Here is a 23946-nt window from a genome sequence, read left to right as displayed (position 1 = left end):
TTATGGACAAGCCTCGTATAAAACGCCTACTATTTTCATTAGCATTCGCTCTCTTGCACATACAAGTTGTTACGCTTGTTATCCATGGGTCTAATATGTTGAAATTATTCCCTGGAAATGAGATAAAGTTCTCTCTACTATTTTCAAAATTAATATTTAATACCTGTTGAGCATCTCTTAATATATCTGCGAAACTTTATGTTCACATTCCCCAAATTTCACATTAAAAATGTTTGTTCTAAATCTAATGAAATTCTTGGAATTACTGTTTATCTAATAGTTTCAAGACGTTGCGTTCAAATGTATATATTCCAGATAATCTAAATTTTGTTGTAACGTTCTTATAGTCTAGTCTAGAAGTACAAATCGGTGTTAATTCGATAAAATATTACTAAAATTATGAGGATTTACTCATTCTGTCCGAAATGATGTGCGTTAAAACTAAAATTTTTTTAAAGTTATAAACAGTTAAACAACTTCAAACAATAAGGTTTGGTTTTTCACTTAAGGTCGCGAATAATAAATATTTTTGAATTTTTAAAAAAAGTTTCTTCCTGGAACTAAACCTCCATTATTTATAATTTTAGAGTTATCTCTAAAAGAGCCTTCCGGAGAAATGGAGAAATTAAAAAAAAATATTATATAATTTTTACACTTTGAAGAATTTATTTCTGTTCGAATTTTTTGTCTAAATCAGTTTTTATACAAATGAAACGATTGTTAATTGACGAAATTTTCTCATACTTTCTTGATCTTTCTAAACTAACGGAAAGTTTAAAAAACAAAATAAAGATTGTGTCATAAAAATTTCAAAAACGTAAATACTTCGTTTACCATAATTTTTTAACTCAGTAATATATGTTACCGTTTTCAATTAATTCTAGTTTTGACAAGGAAAAATTAGTTTTCACAAACCTATTCTGTTAAAAGTTGTTTTCGTTAGTCAAAACTAGTGTTGACTAGTACCCTCGGCGTTAAAACTATTTTTTTTAATATATTTTTAGAATTTTCAGTTGAAACTATCTTTCATTGGCATTTTTACTAAAGGGAAACAGTGTTTCCCATTGAAAAATTTATTATTTCAAAATTTTATTCTAGTAGAACACTAAAACTTCAGAATTTTTCGTGGCAAATTGTTTTTTTTTTGTACAAACCGTGATTAGAAACACAATATTTTTTCCAGAAGAATCTTACGAAACCTTACCATCCACCTGAGCCGGTGGATGACATTTCAGTAGAACTACAAAGAGATAAAGCTGTATCTGAGACTCTAACCAATGGTAGAAATACCTTCGTGCATGCAGTGAATTCAAGTCTACAATACAATTATAATACGGACTATAAAATTTTATTTCAATTGACACCACACAAAGATATAGTTAACTTTATTTTGATTAGTAAAAACTAGTTTCAACTGAAGAGGTTTTAACTGTTTATACATACGTAGGAAGCGAAAAAATTTTACAATTATTCAAACATTCTTTTAGCTCAGAAAAAAATTTTGTTGATTAACAATCGTCTGGTTTGTTGGAAAATTTCAACGGGAACAAATTCTTCAAAGTGTTGAAGTTATACTTTAATTTTTTTGGAACTTTCAATTCACTATAAGTACCTTAAACATTTTTTTCAATTGACGTACTCACTATCGAGGCGGTGTTCGCAACCTAACAATGACACGTGGAGGGCGATTTTCCGCGTTAAATTATAATTATAAATAATGGAGGTACAATTCCAGGAATTGGAACTTTTTTTTAGCGAATTTCCTCGTCTTTAAGCTTTGTTTTCAAAAATTGGAAAATATTTATAATTCAAGAGCGATAAGCGAAAAACCAAACACTATTTTTGAAGCTCTTTAACTGTTTATGACTTGAAATGTTTTATGGGCTAATTAATTCTTTACATAAAAGGAAAATTCCAACGGGAACAAATTCTTCAAAGTGTTGAGTTATACTATATATTTTTTGGATCTTAAAATTCACTATAAGTACCTTAAACATTTTTTTTAATTGACGTATTCGCTTTCGAGGCGGTATTCGCAACCTATCAATGACACGTGAAGGACGATTTTCCGCGTTAAATTATAATTAGAAATAATGGAGGTACTTTTCCTGAATCTGGAACTTTTTTAGTGAATTTTCTCGTCTTTAAGCTGTGTTTTCAAAAATTGGAAAATATTTAAATTTCAAGAGCGATAAGTGAAAAACCAACCTCTATTTTTTGAAGCTGCTTATGATTTGAAATGTTTTATGGGCTAATTAATTCTTTACATACAAGGAACTGATCATTATTCTTGATCGAAGGACTAATACACATAATTTTAGTAATAGTATGTCGAATAAACATCGATGTAAACTTATAAGGCTGATTTATAAACTTTAATCTGTTTGCCGTTCGCGGGTTACATTTGCCGTTTGACGTTCGTAGGAAATTCTACACCCTGTTCATGTACTTGACGTTGTTGCCGTTAACCTAAAATTTTGTTATTCTTTTCGACGAATGTACTGCATTTTGATTTCGTGATATTTTTGTGTTTTTGTTTGTAGTCCGGTCTTTATGAATGAAAATATGGAGAATAACGAAGGGCCAACAGAAAAAGAAATAACTCCAACATCATGCTCTAACATCATACGTCAAAATCACGTGACAAACGCAAACGTGTGATGGATTATTTTGCTATTGCTACGAAAATATCTAAGAACGGCCGACGGGAAAAGATAAAATTCGTTTATTTTGAAAGTCATCAACGGCAGACCGATCGGCAAACGGCAACTCTGAATGGTCTAATGCATTTAGATGTTTTTAATTTTGTAACAACAACCATTAACGGCGTCGGAAAACGGAAAGTCAAGTTTATGAATCGGTATTTATAGACTAGACTGTTGGGATTTGTCTATTGATATACAAGTCATTTACTACAGTTTACACAATGTCTTAGACAAAGCTACGTACCCCTTAAATGAACTTGTTTTTATTTACAATTTTTATTTGTTTGTGATATCAGTAGTTGGCAGTCTATCTACTGATGTGCATTATTCTTCGTACTACACTTTACATCTATTATTTTTTCTTTCGCTAAACAGTATTCCAAATTCTAGAAATTTCGAACTTCGGACAAAAACAAAATTTTTATTTTTTTCTTATCGTTGTTTCCTCTACAGCTCAATAATGTATTTATTTTTTATTAATTTGTCCTATTGATTTTTTTTAAATAATCACCGTTAAAATTTTAAAGCATTTTATTAATTTATAAATTTCTTTCAATGTATTTTTTTTAAATACAATTGTAGATATTATTTCTTATAATTTAGTTATCTTTCAATCACTGATCATCTTTTTCATTACTTAGTTTTTTATTGAACATTCATATCGATAAAAGTTCTGTAGAATTATTAAAAAAATAGGGTTGATGGTAAATAAAAGGGAAGGCCTCGAAAAAATCCTTAAATGTATATCCACAACAAAAACAGCTGGTTTTTTAATACTTAATTTTCAATATTCGAAAGATTCTTTTCAGATATTTTGAATTGAACCTTTTCCATTTAAAGGATGGGATTGATTTCTACAAATTTTATGTAATTATTGAAATTTGTCTGGAGTCTGGAGTGGGTGTGTACTAACCGAAGGAAGGTAGTTTTGTATGTATACTAACTATATATGGTGGACATATTTTTTCAGAATGTCGAAAATATTTTCACCAAGCCTTATTTACTTGTCTAGCGAAGGTTCTGTCTTTTCATTTTGTGGTAACGGTAGGTAAAACACCAGAAAATAAAGAGGTTGAAAATTGACGATTCATTTATGAAATCAGATGTCATCTTAATATGCATGAAATTATCAATACTAATTTAATTTGCGTAACGGTTTGGATCAGCGGACATTAATTTTTGAATTTATATTAAATATAAAGAAATTCGTTGGTGATACGTTTTTATTAGAAAATCTCCGTGTTTCGTAATTATTTTTTATCTGAAGCCATCTACAACTCCGTCGTTGGTATTTTCTAGATATTGTGGAGTTTGGCACGAATTGAATTTACAAATGGCTTCTTTACAGTAAAAGAAGCTATATAATGATAATTACAATATTTCTGCAAAAGACCTTTGAAAGGATTGCAAAAAAATAAATTTAAAAGCAATCAGTTTTTCTTAAAAAGTATTATAATTTATAAATATAAACCGTTGAAATGATTCCTGCTTACTTAATATTTAAGATTTTCTTCTACCTCCACTATGCCAATAAATATACAAAGGAGCTTTCCAGAATTATTCCGTGTTTTCCTATTAGTTATCCATAAAAAATGTTTATAACATTTTTTCGTTTTTCTTTAGGCCGGTTCATTTTTTTCGCATCAACTTTTTAGCATAACCTATTATATCTGTTGTTTTTGCATTACTTTCAATCTAGTTATTTCTAGTTTTACTAGACATCTACTCTGGTACAGATTTTCCACAACCTCTATCATAAAATTTGAGAAAGAAATACTAGACGTCATTTTATGTGTGTCTAACCTTAAGATCCTTCGAAAGATGCTGTTATCGAGTGTTTGTAAGCATATGTCAAAAAACTTGCTACCCTCAAATTTCAGACTTGGTCCATTCTATAATCCTGAAATTATTAATTGTTAATAATATTTTTCACAATCTAAGAAATTGCCCTTATTACCGAAACCTATATTAAATTCGATAAGACCCAAAAGTCATAAATTATAATACCTGGCATTTTCCTTATAGTATAGTCAAAAAACTTGCTCTCTGCAAATTTCAGACCTGAAATTATTAATTGCTCATAGTATTTTTCACAATTTGGTTTACTTTGTTGGGTTTCAAATTTGAATATGATGGGACTGTTGAATTTTAATCTTAAATCTACCAAATGATAGACAATACATAAATTATATTTTATTTATTAGTAGATATCATCTAGTTCAATTTAGTTATCGCCACTATCTTGAAAATCAATTTTTTACGGGTTCTGAACTACATTTTTAATTTCCGTCTTCAACAACTTCATCACACAACTGTTTAAAGTAGGTTTATTATTATGAGCACGTCCATTAGATTTTAATTTATGCCATAAAAAGTCAATTCAATGATATGGTGGAAGCCGAAGTATTTCACTTTTCCCGTTACTGGAACCTGGTATTTTATACTTTTGACAACTAAAATCCGAAATATTTTTGGCTGCTGAAAACAGACTTTCTGGTATCCATCCTTCTTTTGACCCTGCATCTAGAATAGTTACTGTTTTACTTTCGGAGCTTTCGTGTAATTTTTTTCAACCATCAACCGTCTAAAGACGTTAAATCACACAATATTGGCGGCCAATTGACAGGCCCCAAACGTGAGATGAACTGTTCACCGAAGGCGGCTCTCAATTTGACCATTTTTCGCGTGCCGTGTGGCATGTGGCACCGTCTTGTTGAAACCACATGTCAGGCATGTCCAATTCTCCCATTTTGGATCGTCAATCATCACACGGTAGCGCTCGCCATTCACAGTAACATTTCCGGCCATCGTCGCTTTTGAAGAAGTACGGTCCGATGATGCCGTATCTTAAAAAGTTTTACACACAAATACTTTCGCAAAATTTTCCATGTAGTGGAGTAATATAGGCCCAATTGCTGCGAACGGCGGCGAATCGACATTTCACGGTCATCAGTAACACTAGCGGATACAGCCACTATATATTCTTCGGTCCTCACTGTACGTTTGCGTGTTAGTGGTTTATTGTCCAATAGTGTAAACTGGGCTCGAAATTTAGTCACAAGCTTCCGAATAGTTCCCTCAGTAGGCATAGTTCCCTCAGTAGGCCGACAAAACTGCCCATAATATCTTAACCGAGCATGAATTTTGATAGTAAAATTCAATAATTTCCAAGCGTTGTTCGTTCGTAAGTCGATTAATGATTAAATTATAGACCAAACTGAACAAGTTTGACAATGACACAAGACACGATTCTTGCGTGATGTGTCAAAAATAATGTTGCCAAAAAGATACCAGCAAAAAAATCACTCGTTACATTCTTTCGATGTTCATTTCATGGATACTAACAATTTCGAGATGTGGTTCAATTGACAGAGGAAAAGTTACGGTTAATTGACAATATCAACAACATTTTATCTCTATAACTCGTACATTTTTTATATTTTTCGACTCGTGGTGTCAAGTTTAAATAATAATTCACCTTTTTTTATAATATGCATATACATTTTACCTATTAAAAATTAATGAAATGTACACTAAATAAATCCGTTATTTTCTTCTGATTTAAACAATTTGCAGATTTTTTATCAACTATTTTTTCAAGCTCAAACAATGAACTGAATACATAATCCGCGATATCATCACATCTTCCAACAAACGTTCGTAGGGTGTTGATTGCAGCTCTTTCTTTCTTTGTTATTGGTAGTTCAAAACTTGCTGAATCAGTATGATCAACGTCATTTTCATTAATGTCATCCCTATCCTATTCTGATTAACTATGTCGAAGATTTCAGTATCAGTTAGTGTTCCAGTAGTAGCTAGACCTTCATCATATGTCACATAATCTGCAAATTGCACTTCTGTGTTTGGAAGTCTATTCTAGTCAGCGTCTACAATCATGTCCGGTTCAAGGGCTCTTCCGAAGCTTCTTTTTGTGGCATCGAAAAACCTCAGTGAATCAATTTGATATTGTAGTTTCAGATACACTCCAAGCCTTGTCTATCATCCTAATTGCATATAATACATTAATAGATGTTATTTCATATTTGTTATTAGTTTCCTAACAAATTTACTTTGATTGGAATTTTTTACTAAGCCTTGATCTAAGGGCTGTTATATTGGGTGGAAAAAATTTAACTTTCACTGCTTTCAATGGCGGAATTATGTTGTGAGCTGTATAGTTGTCAATGAAAAGTAATATTTCTCGTTTCTCTTTATTAATTAGCATCATAGTCTAGTGGTAGAGATTCACAACCAGAAAAACACCGTGTCTTTCTAGCCTTTCCTATAACTAATGGCTTGAGTTTTTCAGAGCCTGTCATGTTTGTTGCCAGCAATGTTGTTAATTGCTCTTTACTGTGCTTACCGCGATGACATTTTTCATTTTTAAAAATAAGTATTTTATCAGGTAAGCACTTCTATACTCCCATATATCAAGATGATTTTATTAATTTTATATATGCTTGCTGCATAAATGTGACAAATTTTGAAATTTTTGAAAAGTTAAGACTTAAAAATTTCCCACCATTTTGACGTCTTCAATTTTTTAGTACGTGCAGAAGGATATGAGCGTGAAATATTCAAATTTCAATTGCACAAGTAGTGCTTGTAAGCTACGTCGTAAGCTTAAGAGGAATTTAGTAGAGAATTCAATAATAGAGTCTTGATATATTTTAGATCTTCACTTCTTTGACCTTTTTATATGTTTTTCTTGCTAAATAATTTTGATTTTAGGTCTCTTTTGATTGAAAATTAGTTTCTGACAAAGTTAAAAATATTGATGTTTCGACCTATTTCGGTCTTTAGCTCACCAACAACATTAATATCGAATAAAAATTAGTTTTGAGTCAATATTTTCACCTTTTCCAAGACGATTGAATAACAAAAATATATTTTAGATTACGGACAATATTCCATCTTCCAAAAAATTTATGCGAGATCCATTTTCTGATTTTATTTTCTCGAACTAATGGTATAAGATTCATTAAAGTCATTCAATACAGTAATTAAGTTTATTTAGAATGAACAATTGTCTAGTTCTTGAAAATAGATTACGGATATTTTGCAAATAGTTTGATGCACACATTGAAAGACGACCCCATCTTTAGCACAAGTGCTTGAACGTTTTTCCGGGTTTCACGAATTCCCAAAAAGACCGCCTTCAAAATTGCCATTAGAATACGTAGTATTCTAGTATTTGCGAAACCACTTTTCCACTTAACAATGAGTGCAGTAGCTGTTCTCTTTAAAAATGCTCTGGATTCCGTGTGAAGCGCTCATTCTGCTGAATAGACAAAGGTGATGAATGATCCAATGCCGTTCGGTCGTACTTGTCATGCTTTTCAATTGCAGTGGCCTGGGCTGTCCGGGGCCAGGTATGAGGCAGCGTCAGCAGTGATTATCGAGGAACGCTTGCCTCTCCCTTTCCCAGACCCCTTCCACCTACTTCGGCAAATATAGCTGTCTCGTCTCGAACGCCACCATGTCCTCTCTTAACAAGGCTCCACCCCTTGCGGTTGAGGGCATGAAGGATCCGTAGTAATTTTAAGGGGATCGAGGGGAGTGTAGCCATACCCCAGTATCAGGGCATGCCGAAATTTCTCTGCTGAAAGGTCTGTACTATAAGCTAGTCTTTGAAGTATAGCCAACCACTGCGATGCTATAATCTTATGAAGCAAACGCTGTTGATGTGGTTGCAACAAAGCTATAATTTTCGAGCTTAATTGTTTTTCAACATCAGTTCTTCGTTGTCTCTCATTCTGTCTAACTATTTCCAAGTGATCCTGTGTTCATTCTTGTCAAGAGGTTCCCCCGACTGAAGTGCATCGACTAAATGCTGGGAAGCCCGCCGGGAAATCCTAAAAGCCGAACGGGATTTGTTAAGCTCAAGCCTCCTAATGCGGCTGGTAATTCACACGTTATTAAACATATCACTGTCCATTCTCCTGATATTTGTTTAATAAAACAATTGATTCGAAACTCCACAAAATGATATCTCAAAAAAAATTTATCACTGTTAATATACAAAACTAATTTAGAATTCACAAAAAGATATTCATTCCAGATAGTACGTTATAATTTACTATAACTGCCGATCATAAACACGATGTTACGTTTCCAATTTCTATTACCAATTACGATCACCGTTCTCTCCCAATTAAAATAATTGGAATTGGAATATTTCGTAGGTAATAGGAAAAGCCAAACAAATTTGTTTTCACTGGTCGTATGATACTACATGTTGTTTTTCTTTGGCCTCTTTGCTAAATATTCGGTTCCCTTTCAAAGAGAAAAAAAAACTAAAAGAATGAAAATCGAAACAAATACTTCGACCAAAAAAGTCATACTTCTTTAAATGTATGAAAGATATTGCCAGTAAGTTCGACAGTGGACAACAAACGGAACCTCAAGTTTATCAATCGATCTTGAATGTTTGCAGTATATTTTTCGAACATTCACTTACCTTATATTCTATATGAAGTACATTTTTCGAAAGTTCATTCACCTTTACAACCTTTTAAACGAGTTTCTTCTAAGAATGGTGGCAAACCTTTTAAATGAAACAATATGGACTCTAATGACATAAAGATGTAGTACAATAATTAAGATGAAATCTGTAAAACGTATCACTTGAATTTCTTTATATATATCAAGAAAAATGTTGGTAGACACAGTCTGACATTAACTTTCTCAAAAAGTTTTTATATTAACCAGTTACGTTTATGTGCTTCTTGAGCTTCTGGTTATTTACCTACTGGTGTTTCAAAGGTGAGAATCAATTTCTGTGAACACTTTATTTTTCTGTATTGTATGCAGCTCTAGCGTTACAATTTTGTTTTAATATACACTAAATTAATAAATGTTTGTCACAATAATGCTTTGGGTTTATTGTTTAGTTTCCTTTCGCTATATAACACATTTTTCTTAGGTAAGGGGTAGGCCACTTATATGTGGATGTACGATACCTGGTTGGCAGTATAAAGGTAGCTGGGTGCAGTGTATGAAATCTCAAAGCAATAAACTAAACGAAATAGAAAGAAATTCATAATATTGATTATTTATTCATTCTATAGATAACAATAATGCTGAAAGTTGTTAATATTGCATATGAAGATGAGAAAATATCGAAATAGTTTAATTTTTAATTTTACTCTACTATTTTTCAAAAGAATAATCAGTGATATTATATGTTAAGGACAGCAACTATTTTTTTCAAAAAGATCGGCACTTTTTTTCAGTCTGGGAACGAACCGAATCACAAGTTGTTTCAAATTTTTAAAGAGCATATCGAAAGTTGTTTGTCCCAAATTATTTCATATAACCGTTTGACATTCAACAAATGAATATGTATGTCCTAAAGCCGAGTTTACACGTGTCGAGTAGTTAAAGCAAGTTACTAAATCAAGTAGCTAAATTTAGTTACTTGATTAGTGAAAACAAATTGATGTAGTACTTGCGCAAGTACCTAAACTGTTTAGTCAATTGAATAAAAACAATTTCTATTTACTTGAGCAAGTAGTTTCTCCCACCACTGCTTTCCGGCAACTAAAACGCCGACTAAACGAGTGTAGACAGGTTGGTTTAGTCTAGTTCATTAGTACATAGTGATGGGATTATTTTTATTTGATTCGGTAGCGTGTTAAAATGACTCGTTGGAGTGAAGCGACAAGTTTGTACAAGAATATTGCGAAATGCTGTGCCTATGGAACACAAGGGTTGCAATTTATAAAAATAAATAAGCTCGGGATTCGGCGTATAAAGAAATTGAGATCATTGGCATAGGCAAAGGATTCGGAGTGCCTGAAATTAAAAACAAGATACGGGCGTTGAGGCCAACTTACTCTCAAGAAAAAAAGAAAATAAGGAATTCGATGAAGTCGGGAGCAGGATCAGAAGATATTTATGTTCGTCTTTAGTAACTTGCTTTAGCTACTTGATACGTGTAAACTCGGCATAACTGTCCCTAACTAAACTAAAATTATTCGTTAAATAGACCGTCATTCTCAACAGTCGATCGCTTCGGTGTATCAGTTTTGCAGTCGAAGCTCTTTAATACTTTTTACAGACCTTTAAGAACATGTGAAAATGATCATGTGGCAAGTTTTTTTATGTTTTCATTACAATTTTTAATGTTAGATTAAGCTCATTTTGGTTGGCCTTGATATATGATTCGTTTCCTCGGTTGGAATGTTTTTAAACAAGGTTTTTCCGAGTACGTTTGGGGTACGTATGGTACTTTTTAGTTGGATTTTGATAAGGAAAGCTTGACATGGTGCAATGCAATCCAAGAATTTCTTTGTTATCCTACGTTTTATTTTCCTTAGGAGTTTTTCAACTGTTTCTTCATCCATTCTCAACTAATTTTTGTATATTTTCTCATCTTAATCTATAGCTAAACTCATTTTCTCCTCGTTATATCCAGCAAGGGCTTGACCAACCATCGTCTGGGTGCTCTTTTATATCCATCAGACTCCAGAAGCAAGATAGGAGACGATATAAGTATTGCTAGTGATACAATTACTAATTTTTTCTTGTTTACTTCACCTAGCATTGTTATTTTCATTTCTAAACCGCATAAAAATACTAAATAAAATGTGAGATTGGGAAATTGTTTCTTTTTACTCATGGAATTTTGACTAGTGGCAACCATGAAGTAGTGGAAACTTACATATTCCCAAGCGCCGTGGGTTATTCATCTATAAAATATATTGACCTTGCAATAAATTTTATGCAATTTCTTGCATGTTGTCTTGCATCATATCAAGCGGCCTTAATTGCTAGCTGAAAAAATGGAAGGGAGAGGTACGGCTGCTACTGTTTAGCTGATGAACGAGTTTACCAGCCCATAATACATGATTTAAGACAATGTCATTAGTTCATAGCCATTTCGTGGTCTAAACCTTCCGTATTAATATCACATCCCTTATAAAATAATGGCAAATTTAAATAATATTGATGGGGCGGAATTTAAATGCTACTTTACTGTAATTCATATCAACATTTTAAAATATATATTTCGTTTATGAGGATAGGTGCAAATGCATTTCAGTAATGGACTTATTTTGAAACGCAATATTCATTTAAAATGGTTCTGAGAAGATTATAACAGAAATAAAATTATCCTTTAAGTGGGTAGAATTATAAAAGTAATAACACAACCACGACACAATGATTACGCATGCTCATGAAATAAAAACTTGTTTGGGTTTTCCAAGGTTTTATGAGGGTTGTATGAGAATTTTCTAGCCTCAACCACTTATCAATATAAGTTGAGAAATAAACAGTTAAAACACCAAAATTTTAGCAATTTTGCACGCTCAGTTTCTGTTTGACATTCAGATAAGTGAATAGTTGTGTAAATATTTTTTGCAAATAGAATAAAATTGAGTATAGAGCTGTCATTAAATATTTCTCTTTAAATTGCAATATATCCACGCAAATTAAAGAGGTGCTAGCCATTAAGTACGTAAATTTTTGAGCAGCTCAATTTGAACGCGGTCATATTAGTTTGACGAGTATTAGGGATGCCAAAAACTGTAACAACCAGCAATGTAATAGAATTGAGGTTAGAGATATAGAAGAGGCTATAGACTCATCAAGAGAACGCATTTGCCGGGTGCCGCGTTTGGTCACTTTGGACTAAAAGCTCATTCGAATGAACAATCCCCAGGCTCCATTGTCGCAGTTTGAGTAATATTTTTGTGGAAAAACAGTCAAGACAATGGATTGCAAAGAGGAGCAAACCTGCTTTCGAAAGAGACAAAGAAGGTTTTATAGGCCGTAAAAGTGATTTTTTTGGGATAGTTGGGATTGTGTGTTTATAGACTATCTATCGGGAGAGTATTACGCATATTTGCTGGATAGGATAAAGTGAGAAATTGCAAAAAGCGACGGCGTTTGAAGGAAAAGAAAATACTTTTCAATTTATAAATAATATATTTCAATAAATTTCAATTACAGGAGAGAGATTGACATCAGACGAGGACGTTATCACATATGCATTGAAAAGTTTAGAGATTTCCTGGACAAAGTAGAACACTTAGAAGGAGACAATGCTAAGAAATGAAAATTATTGTGGTAATAATATGTCTTGCTTCTTTGTTAGGTTTGGAAAATTCTTAGACAATCGTCGTATAATCTTTTAGGACTTTGAATTATTCTTTTAAATATGTTTAATTAGATTAACGGAATTACTTTGTATTCTGACACTAATTAACGTCAATAAAACGACATTTAAACATATGTCGTTTTATGGACGTTGATTGATTAAGTCCAAGAAATAATTATTTTGCCCTCTCTGTATGAAATTGATTCAACGAGTAATATAAAAATTGATTGTTTGAAAAAAACTATTACTGGAATAACGATTTAAATTATCTCCACCACGTATAATTTAACACACAGTAGATTAAAATGTGAAAATTGTTCTTATTTTTCCATCTCGAAGTTTCGATCAAAATAATTTACAGGTAAGTTAAATTGACAACATTTCAAGACGTACAGAACCAATTTTTCGTACGAGATTGAGGAATACATTGGATTTACTAGCAATTAAGGTGAAATTTATAAGATTGGTAGTAGATCTTTCCACTTTCAGTATCATCGATTCTTAGAATATTCAACACTTTAACTTTTATTTAATTATTATATTCCGGTCTATGTTAACATTCAAGGGTACATCGTTATAAACGAATGTTAGATCGATCCTGTGTCTAGAAAATTTCTTATTCAATGTTAAGTGCCAAAGAAATGAGTTTTTCATATTTTCGGCAAAACGGTAAGTTTATCATTACCTTAGGTTAGATAAAACTTGAAGATTATATTTTTTCGAACGTCCAATGCACTTGGATAAACATCGCAAATTTTTTTGATGGCAATGTCAAAAGCATACAGTGTCAGTGTCTTCTGGTTTTAGGCTGGTAATTTCGCTTCAAATTGCAAAAAAGTGTGAGTAATTATTCAGAGATGAACAAGTCACATAATTTTGAAAAGCTGACAAATGACGATCAAATATTGACATGAGCAGAAACAACATTACTTTTCGGTCCACCGAGTTTAATATGAAACGTTGAAATTTGCCTCTTCTGAATAAAAGCTTGTGCAATATAAATATATGTTGGATATTAATTTTATTTTCAATAAAGAAACATCCGATAAAAACCGATGTGAGACGTAAAAATCTAAAATGATCTTACAATTACTAGGTCAGTTGGATACTGTCTATATGGAAATCCTGCTACATTATAACTGCATGTCATTGGTTTCCATAGCTTTATTTTTTTATGCTGTCCATTATCAGTTTTTTTGCTAACGTACATACGTATCAATACACTAAATATTGGCTGGCTCTAATAATTTATTTGAGTCGTTTCCCTCATCCTAATTGTTTTATTTTAAGATGGTGCGGTTCAAACATCTTAATTTTGTTGTTTCGCCTGGTTAGGGAACGTCCATAAACCACGTGGTCATATTATAGTCTTTTTGAAACTCCTCTCTTCCTGCACGTACCCTAACGCAGCCTTTTCCATGACTTCTCCCCCCCCCTGCCTGATGCTACGTAGTTTTGTTTCACTATATTTCAAGTTTCCTATTAAATATTTATTAAGAAAATATTTTTTTTTTCATACTGTTCTGTAAAGTCGACTTTACAGTACTAATTTGAGTTCGTAAAATGGAACTTTACGGTATCCTTGTACTTTACAGTACTCTTAAATTCTTCCAATCCAATTCAATATGTCTGCTTTTGTTTAAAATGTTAGTGACTTCTGTTACTTTTTATTTTTTTAAATAATAAAAGAATAATGAAATTATCAAATATGATATTTCATATTTTGATGTAATTTTGCTTTTTATTAAAACCGAAAACAGTATGAAAAATAAAATATATTACAATACACGTCCGTGAAGTTATTATTACGGTACTCGATTAGATATTCTTGACTCGGCACCTTCGTCGTCTCGTCCACAAACTTCTATCTCGTACAGTACTAAATCACTTCCTTGATCTATAACGTAAATAACTATTAAATTATCAAATTATCCTATATCATTTATTAACAGTTCATTATTTTTTAAATAATGTACGAGGTCTGGCTATTAAATAACGAGACTGGTTACGAAAAAGGGTTTTATTATGAAAATTATCCTACATTCGAATGCCCTCCTTCAATATACTCTCCTCCTCTCGCCACATTCCTTTCCATATGTTTTTCCATTGATCGAAGCAGTGCTGGAAGTCTTCTTCGGTGAGTGCCTTTAGGAGCTCTGCACAAATATTATAATAGTGACGGAAAGTGTTTTGGGACGTGCATTGACAAGATATCTAGATACCCAACGCTCTATTAGTATTTTACCCCATCAGTCTAGGGCGCCGTCAAGGCGCACAGTCTAGTTATTTAATGGCCAGACCTCGTATTCATGATTCATCCCGAAAAATTACAATTTGTGTGCCAAATAAAATCATTTTCTCTATCAAACTTTTATCTGAAAAAACCACATAGCTTTTCTCTCTCCTTCTCCAACCCGTCACGTAGCTCATCATAATATTCGAAGTTATCCCTTCTTCTTGGCCGAGCTACGTTGTTGTTGTGGACGTTCCCTTCTGATTTTCAGAATTGATTTTCCATCCATCTGCATGACTTGGCATACCCACCGTATTATCTTATATACTTTAATAAATCTATATCCCAGTGCAAGGTAGCAAGTTCTTGACTATAAGGTTCGAGTATTTTATTAGTTATTTTCTGTTATTGAACCATACATTTCCTTCAGAATTTTTGTTTCAAAGTAAAACAGTTTTTGCTCTAGAACCATCCTCATTATCCAAGTTTCCGACTCATGAATCATAACTGATGTGAGATACTTTTTTTGATCTAACTAGTGAGCGGCTCTTCATGTGTTTTATGAGCTTGAGATATTCTCTTTTATTTGTCAACATAGATATTCAAATGTATCAAGCTTGTAGAAATTGTTGCTTTAATTCATCCCAAGATTCATTTTTCGAGCTACCAATACCAACGAAAAGAAAGATGTCAGTAATCTGCAAATAATGCAAAAATCTTCAGCATTCTATCTTCATTGCAGATATAAGCTCTAGCGGAGAACTGTGTCGTACGCTGCCTTAAAATAAATAAACAGCAGTTGCATCAGGATTTATTTATGTATGTATTTCAAGAGAAAATGAATGTCCCGGGCATGCTCGTTCCAGGAACAACTGTTAAATCCGAATTTTTCAAAGAGATACATCTGCGAAGCGATGTGCAAATAAAGAGACGTGAAAAATGTGCCATCGGGTTTCTTATTCACGATGATAAGTCACACTTGTACCCTTTCGTCACTCGAGTTTTTGGCTTGTGTACTTATCCACTTTTTTCACCAGAATTACTACCATGTGACTTCCAGCTTTTACTGAAAATACAAATGTGCTAAAAAAGAAATGTTTCGACACAACTTCTGATATTTCGAATAAACACGAAAGAGTAGACGAAAGCCATATTGAAATAAGTCTGCTGTCAGTCATTCAACATTGAAATAAGTGCTTTGAAGGCAAGTAAAAAGCTTGTTGTTATTATCATTTTCGCAAGTAGAATGTTTAACGTTCTGCTAACTCATAATCACATAGCTTCTCTGAGTTCTGTGCAATGATATATGCCGTTTAATTAACGTGATTATACACTGTGCACCAAAATTAACGCATTTCAAAATCAATCATTTTAATGTTCGGTAAATCTGAAAATAGTAATCAAATTGAAAACAGAATAGCAATAATTTTAATTACAATTAATTTTCGTTTGAAAACGTTTTGCAGAATCATCAAAGGTAATGCTCAAGATTTTGAAATGTTTTCGCTCAAAATCGAAATTGAACTGAATAGTTGCTATTAGCAAAGAACTATGAAATGAAATTGAACTCGCCGACCAGTTTAATATCAGTCAACCATTTCAACGGTTTTACGAGAATGGTCCCAACAAAGAAAACTCAAAAATTTTAGAAAAAATATATTTATTTTTCAACGTAATCTCTTTTTAGCTTCATACAGTTTTCCCAGTGAAAATCAATAAGTTCGATACCCTTTTTATAATAAGAATCTTTATGCTGCTCTTCATAGTTAGAAAATATTTGACCACCTGCTATATCTTCAAGTCTAGGAACGGAGAATTTGCCATTGCAATAACGGATAGGAGCTGTCTTGATGAAACAATACTTTCTTCTTAGCCAAATGTGGCCGTTTTTGCTTGATTTCTTCACTCAAACGTTGCAATAAGTTCGCATAATGATCACTGTTGATAGTTGCACCCTTTTCGAATTAGTGAATAAAAATTATCCCTCGCCTATCGCAAAAACCGGCGCCATGACCTTGCCTGCATATGGAACGGGCTTTGCCTTCTTTGGATCCGTTTCTCCTTTTTCAGTCCATTGTTTTGACCTTTGTTTCAGGTTTCAAGTGATGGACCCACGTTTCATCCATGGTTATAAAACAGTACAAAAATTCGGCTTTGTTTTTGTGAAACATTGCCAAACAATCGATCAAAACATTGTTACCTAACACGACATTGTTTTTGTTCCTTTGTGAGCAAACGCTGCACCCAATTTGCGCACAGCTTTCTCATGTCCAAGTTTCAAGTTAATATGAGATGTACCGAACTTTTTGAAATACCTACGATGTCTGCTAGCTCGCGCCCTTTCAGTCGACGATTTTCTTCAGTTGTTTCTTGAGTCATACCTCATTTGATCGACCACTGCCATGATGGTCTTCGCAGATCGTGTGACCTTGTCTTAACTCTGTTACCTAAGATTTTACTGTTGATAACGAAAGAGCAGTTTCACCGAGAGTAGAATCTAGTTCAGTTATTATATTGATGGGCTAATGCCTTTCAAATAAAAGTTTTATATCACATAACGATGACCAATTTTTTCCACAAATTTACTGAAAACGTTCACTATTGATGGCTGCCAAACAAATACTAAACAACGTGGCGTCTTCAAACTTGAAAGATATGCTGTAAAGACATCTCTAGGTCAGGCCAGATACTTCTGGTATTATCCTCGTAATATGCTTCACTGTCACGGGAGGTAACTCGAGGCACTAGAAGGTTTGTAGCTCCTGATTAAGATCGGTTTTTGACAATTCGTACACCGAGACAAAAGATTGTTACCAGTTCTTCTCTATAAAATAATTTTTTGCTGGTTATTCCTTTGAAATAAGCCAAAATACGATATGAAGAGGACTTACCGCAAAAGACTTGCACTTTGGAAGGGCATCTACTGATCCATTGTTGATCAGAATGCGTAGAAGACAAATATTACATTTTGTTTGTGAATAATGAAGATTGGGGAAGTAGATTGTATGACAGGCGAACCAGTATGTACAGTGTAACATTTTAGGAACTATGCAAAATGGGGAGGCTTAGTGAAGGTGCGGCTTACAGTTCAGAGATACATTACACACATTTTAGAAGAGCATGCCTTGTTTCTCTTCTGCATGATAAAGACATGCCACATATTGCTTGAATTGCACAGAAATATCATAGTTTGACCGATGAGTGGTCCCGACGTCAACCAAATAATCAGCTTATAGAGATGACTAGGAGAGTTATCAACCAATTTTAAATCAAATACTTTCGGGATTGGTTCAAAATTGGTATCAAATAAAATGTTATTTCTTAACATGATCTTTATCAAGCATTATTAGACTAAGTTGGCATTTTGGAACCTTAGGTGTTATACATACTGAACACACTGTTACACTACTATTACATCAACACTGTGAGACGCGCGTTTCGATAACCATGTTATCGTCCTCAGAGCGTCTGAAATTACAATTTTCAAGTTTTTGGTTAATTTTGATGCGTAGTGTATTCAAGAATTTACCAACTCTACCAACTATAGAAAAACTTTCTCATTGAAAAACACAATAGAGTAAAAAAGAAACGTCCACGAGAATGCAGAAAAACGGATCTCAATGTTACATAAAAAAGGGAACAATTCAAAGACAATCTCAAGGAAGTTAATTGAAATTCACTGCGGCTTTCCAACAACCACTTCTTTATGAATAATGACAATTAATATTCAGAGTCTGGGCAGGGAATCGATGATAAACATGGTCCAGGTTCGCACGTTGTCTCGCGGGAAGTCAATCTGTAATACATTACCAACCATGAAAATCAGCATAAAAATTATAAAATAAAGTATACTACCAGTCAAAAGTCTTTGCCACCCTATAATTTGCGTTATACACAACAAATACAAACTATACAATCGATTTTGATATTTATATTTTGAAGAACATAATATACAGATAAGAATATATGTAGTAATGAAACTACAGTTACATATTTAAATTTTTTATTCATCGATGTAATCACTTTTGGTTTCATTATTTCGCTGCACAATTTTAGCATTCTCCTTAACAAATTTCGACAAATAATCATGTGTTTGGTTCCATTCGGTTTTCAAGATATTCTAAAGATGTGGGAAGGGAAAAGTATGACACTACTTTCTTACTTACCTGTCCAGTTTGTATCACAACTCAACAACTCAATCGGGTTGAAGTCGAGCAACTTTGGCGGTTAAATTATCACTTTCAGGACATTTCTTTCAAATATTATTTGTACAGCTTTGAGGAATGTTTAGTATCGTTGTAATACTGGAAGATAAATTTTTTACCGATCTACGTACTACTTCATTCCTCCTTTAATATTTTTTATAGCATTCTTTTTTCGAAATTCCTTCAATTTTTACCAGTGGCCCTTCTTCGTAAACATCCCCAAACCATCTAACATCCGTTCTTTCTTTGACCTGCGCCAAAACATTCTTCTCCTAGATCCATAAATAAACAAATAAACTTTGACTCATCATTCCATAAAATCCTGCGTCCAATATTTATGTTCTCCAGCCCACTGCAACCGCTTCATTTTATTTTGACGTGTTAGCCAGCTTCCCCTAATTTCCTTTTTACTGTAGAAGTACTCTACTGCAGATTTCTAGATTCATCGATCTGAGCTGCTCTCCCTGGGTACATGAGCCCTCGATCACGTTTACTGATCAATACAATACGTTTATCTTCAGCAATTATGTTTTTTCAAGGCTGTTCTGAATGTTTTCAGTTGCCAAATCTTTTGGTAGATAACACGTTATTGCGTCTTACAGGGCTAATTGGGACTAAACTACAATCATAAATACCGAAAAAATAATTTACACAGTTAAAGAATGATAAACAAATAACGGACACTTTTATTTTTGGTTTGTAATATACCGTTTCGACCTTCGGTTGACAATATGGAAGGGAGTTTTGTTTATTGTTTTATTTAATGAACGGATTATGCTGTAGGCATAAACTACTGACCGGTTAAGATAAGTTTTTATTGATTAGTAGATTGAATGGTATCAATAGGTAAACCATACATTGAAACTTGATTTACATTACAACTTTCTCAATTTTTTTACTGACCTATAACGTAATGAATAACGTAATAAATTCAAGACTTGTAATAAAAACCGTGCCAAAAATGTAATTTAGAGAAAAACATTCTTTGTTTTCCAATAATTATTACCACCTGATTTTAGTTTATATTGTTTAACCTAATTTTTTGCCAATAGATTTTGCGATTTAAAATATTTGGAGATATTTCAGAAGAAACGTACCAGCATAATTACATGAAAACTAAGCTAAGTACCAGTTGAGTAGTTAATTAAAAAAAAACATAAATTATGCTAGACTGTTCACAAAAGCTGAAGAATATTAATAGCTGGAAATGGAAGTAAACGAGGAAAAGTTGAAAAGCGTTTTATTAATTAAAAAGAAGAACGTTACATTACAAGATCAGGTTTTATTAAGTGTTTATTCATTAAGTAACTTTAACAGAACTAAATATGTAAACTAATACCAGAATGTGAAAAAAAAAACAAAACCTTAAAACATTGTGACACCAACCGCGAAAATAATATTAGTGCCTGCAACTTAAAAATAAATTTCTAACAAACTTATGTTTAAACAAAACTCATTAACTGGGCAGCCCTAAAAGGTTTGGATAAAAGCCTTTGTTTTCTTCTTGTAAGAAAGGTATCACTGCCTCCAGGTTTTTCTGTTTTTTTCATCCGAAATGCGGCTTCGACATTCAACCTGTGGCACGTTCATATTGTGGAGTGTTTAAACATTGAAAACGTTCACTGTTTTCCAAGCCTCTATTTCATTTAGAGTTTTTCTATTCTTAACTTGGTCTGGATTTTCAGGTAATATCTGAATCCATTGCACTGTGGAAACCTAAGTTTTTATTGTACTCAATGTAGAAGTAGCTGTAACAGTTGTAATGAGACGGACTAAATCAAAAGGAACTTCGCATTTTTCAACCCTTTATCAATTTACAATTTGGGCGAAGTTCCGATAGCAACTTAAAAAGGAATGGCTGCTTACCAAAAACTTTCGATTCACTTGTTGGAAATAGGCTTTAACTACCATGAGTAAAAACAAAAAGAATATAGTTATTATAGTAAAAAAGTTATTTTTGTTTTATCCGCCGCAATTATAGTTCTATAGGGTTAACTTTTATTTCCTTGTTAGTCCACTAGTAACAGCTTTCTAAATACACGACGCAATTTCGTTGCCCCCGTGCCCAAGATACTTTCATGCCATAAAAACACCACTCACTATTGGTTTCCCAAACATGATTGCCGAAATTATAAGATACCTGGCGTAAATAGAACATTTCGCTGGTTAAAAAAGGAAGTGGTTGTACCTGTTGAAGATCCACCGATATCGTGCATACCTCAGATGATAGCAGCTGGCTTGATTGGTGATCATTTTAAGTTCTTTCAGAGCTCGCTTGGCTTTTCGATGATGTAGCTCAAGTTTTGTCTTAACCTGGGAATCATTTGGATTACTTTTAGACTGTACATGCAATAAGTCACACGTCTGACAAGTATTGATACGAGAATGGTGAAAACGTAAATTGGAAAATTCATTGTGAAAAGTATTGTAGTGAAATCGATAAGTTATTTTAGAGTTTGGTTGGTTTGTCTTGAAAGCTAAGTATAGTCGATGCACGTTAAGATCTTGACATAGATATTGCAGATTACTCTTAGACCTTCCATAGTGGTTCTCATCTTTAGGAAAAGAAGAAATGTGTTCACATACTAGGCCCTCTGTTTTCTGTTTTCCGTTTTATTGCCTCTTTTTTCCACAAAAACCACTTCACCAAGTTTCTTAGCTTTTAATTAAGTTTCAATTTTTTCTCTAGTTATTGCAAAAACGTGTAAGAATGTCTTTTTGCATACCTGCTTTACATTGTCGTTCTCATCTGGCAGCATACAATAAATAGTTCCTTGGCGGCGACATTTAGCGGGCTTATCGTAATTACCATGACGCCTTCTTTTGACCGGGCCCAGGCTTAGTAAACTCATGAGAAATGAATTTTGTTTTGTGTTATCTTGTAATGCATAAAACTCTCTAATAGTAAAATAAAGAACAATCTAATCTAAGCAGGACTAGAGACGATGTAAAATAAAAATAAAGAAAATAACCTCTAAAGTCGATTTAGTCTTTGGACCAACAAGATGCTTTTTGTTATTCACGGACTCTTTTCCTTGACTCCTTAACTTGCTTAACATTTTTACAGAACCTTCTCCTAGTTTTCCTCTTTTTTTGATTATGGTTTCAATTTGGTACGTAAAATCAACAAATCAGCCAAAACACCCACGTAAGTCTGAAGAAACTCTTGTTTTACTGAGATTTTCGCGCGGTTTGGCACTCAACCCGGTTTTCTTATTATAAGTGCTGGACTTACCGCGCATGTCTGTTTTAGAAGCACACTACACAGACATTTTGCGACTTGGCACTTACCGCGCTTGATACGTCATAGATGATGGTATTTAGGACCTATTTCACTAGATAACTAATTTCAGGGTTAGTTGGCACATAGCACGGTTTTCATTACAAGTCTTTAATTATAGTGAAGCTAATATACTAGGTAATATAAAAAAACGGAACATTCACTATTATTGAATGTATTAGAAAGAATTTTTAGAAATACATTTGTTTAACTCAAGGTACAAAATGGTTTTTCTGTCTGTTCTCTTAAGAAACAAAAACTACATTACTGTATTGTATAACATCAGATCGCATTTGATCGACTCAGTGGCGTCTCGTGACTGCAACATATGATGGTGCCAAAAATCTAATAAGATTCAAAATTATTTTATTCTTTGTATCTGCACAGATGCAGAGGGACTGAGACTCCTATCGAATAGGCACAATACCGTCTTCAGTTTTAAGATGAAATTTTTGGAAACGTTGGTGATATTCATACTGAACACACTGTTACATTACCACTTCACAGTAACACTGTTTGACGCGCGTTTCGATATACAAGTTATCTTCTTCAGAGACCGACGTCAAATCAAAATCTATTAACTTGACCAGCTTATTTTATACAAATTGTTTTCACTAATGAACATTCATCTACGAAAAATAATTTCAGCGTGAAAATCCACATTTATTCCTCAACACATTGAGCCCCAGTGCTGTCCATAGATCCGCAACTAAACTTTCCCCAGAGCGGTCCTGTGGACCACACGACATATTTTATTTCAAACCAAATTCAGGACCAAAAAGAAAAAATGTGTTTTACAGTTTTGCTGGAGTCACTTATTTCTAAATCTTTCAACATAAAATAAACATAGCAGTTAAGTAAATATGACCTCACCCAAAAGGTTTTATTTTTCATCTTATTTTATATTCTTTAAAACACGTTGTACATTCTACATAAAAGCATGAATTCAAAGGATAAAGAAGCGAAGAACATTTTGTTTTTCCATACTGCAAGTTGGATGTAACTTCAAAATATCGTTTTTTACAGTTTTCATTTCCAATAAATTTCAAGTTTATTTTCCTGGGATCCACATTTCATTTGGAGTGTAAAAACATAAGAAAAATTGTCGAAGCTTATCAAATTTGGTTGGGGCTCAACGTGTTAATTATTAAACATTAGAATGGGTTGAAGGAATAGGCAGTTTGTTTTTATTTAAAATATTCTTACTTTTAACTAGGTTAATGTTTCAAATGAATCCAACAATGTATTATTGAATACAATCTACATTTTTTATATTTCATTCATGCTTATGACTGTTAGTATGATCGGTAATACTCGGTCCATATTTTAAATGAGCTATGTGTTCTTTAAACCGAACAATAACGGATCTCTTAGTCTGCCCAATATACCTCCCGTCACAATCACCATATCTAACTTCA

General features: G+C 33.1%; 1 protein-coding gene across 1 annotated transcript in view; it reads left to right on the top strand.

The window, feature by feature from the left end:
* The window catches only part of LOC130446551 (RNA-binding protein fusilli), a 199712-nt gene that overhangs the window by 156610 nt on the left and 19156 nt on the right, over nt 1–23946 (top strand). The gene's annotated exons all lie outside the window — the stretch shown is intronic.

The sequence above is a fragment of the Diorhabda sublineata genome, chromosome 7, assembly GCF_026230105.1.
Source record: "Diorhabda sublineata isolate icDioSubl1.1 chromosome 7, icDioSubl1.1, whole genome shotgun sequence".
In the NCBI taxonomy this organism is placed as follows: domain Eukaryota; kingdom Metazoa; phylum Arthropoda; class Insecta; order Coleoptera; family Chrysomelidae; genus Diorhabda; species Diorhabda sublineata.
Note: the sequence above shows the minus strand (reverse complement) of the source record. Positions and strands in the feature narration are given on the sequence as shown.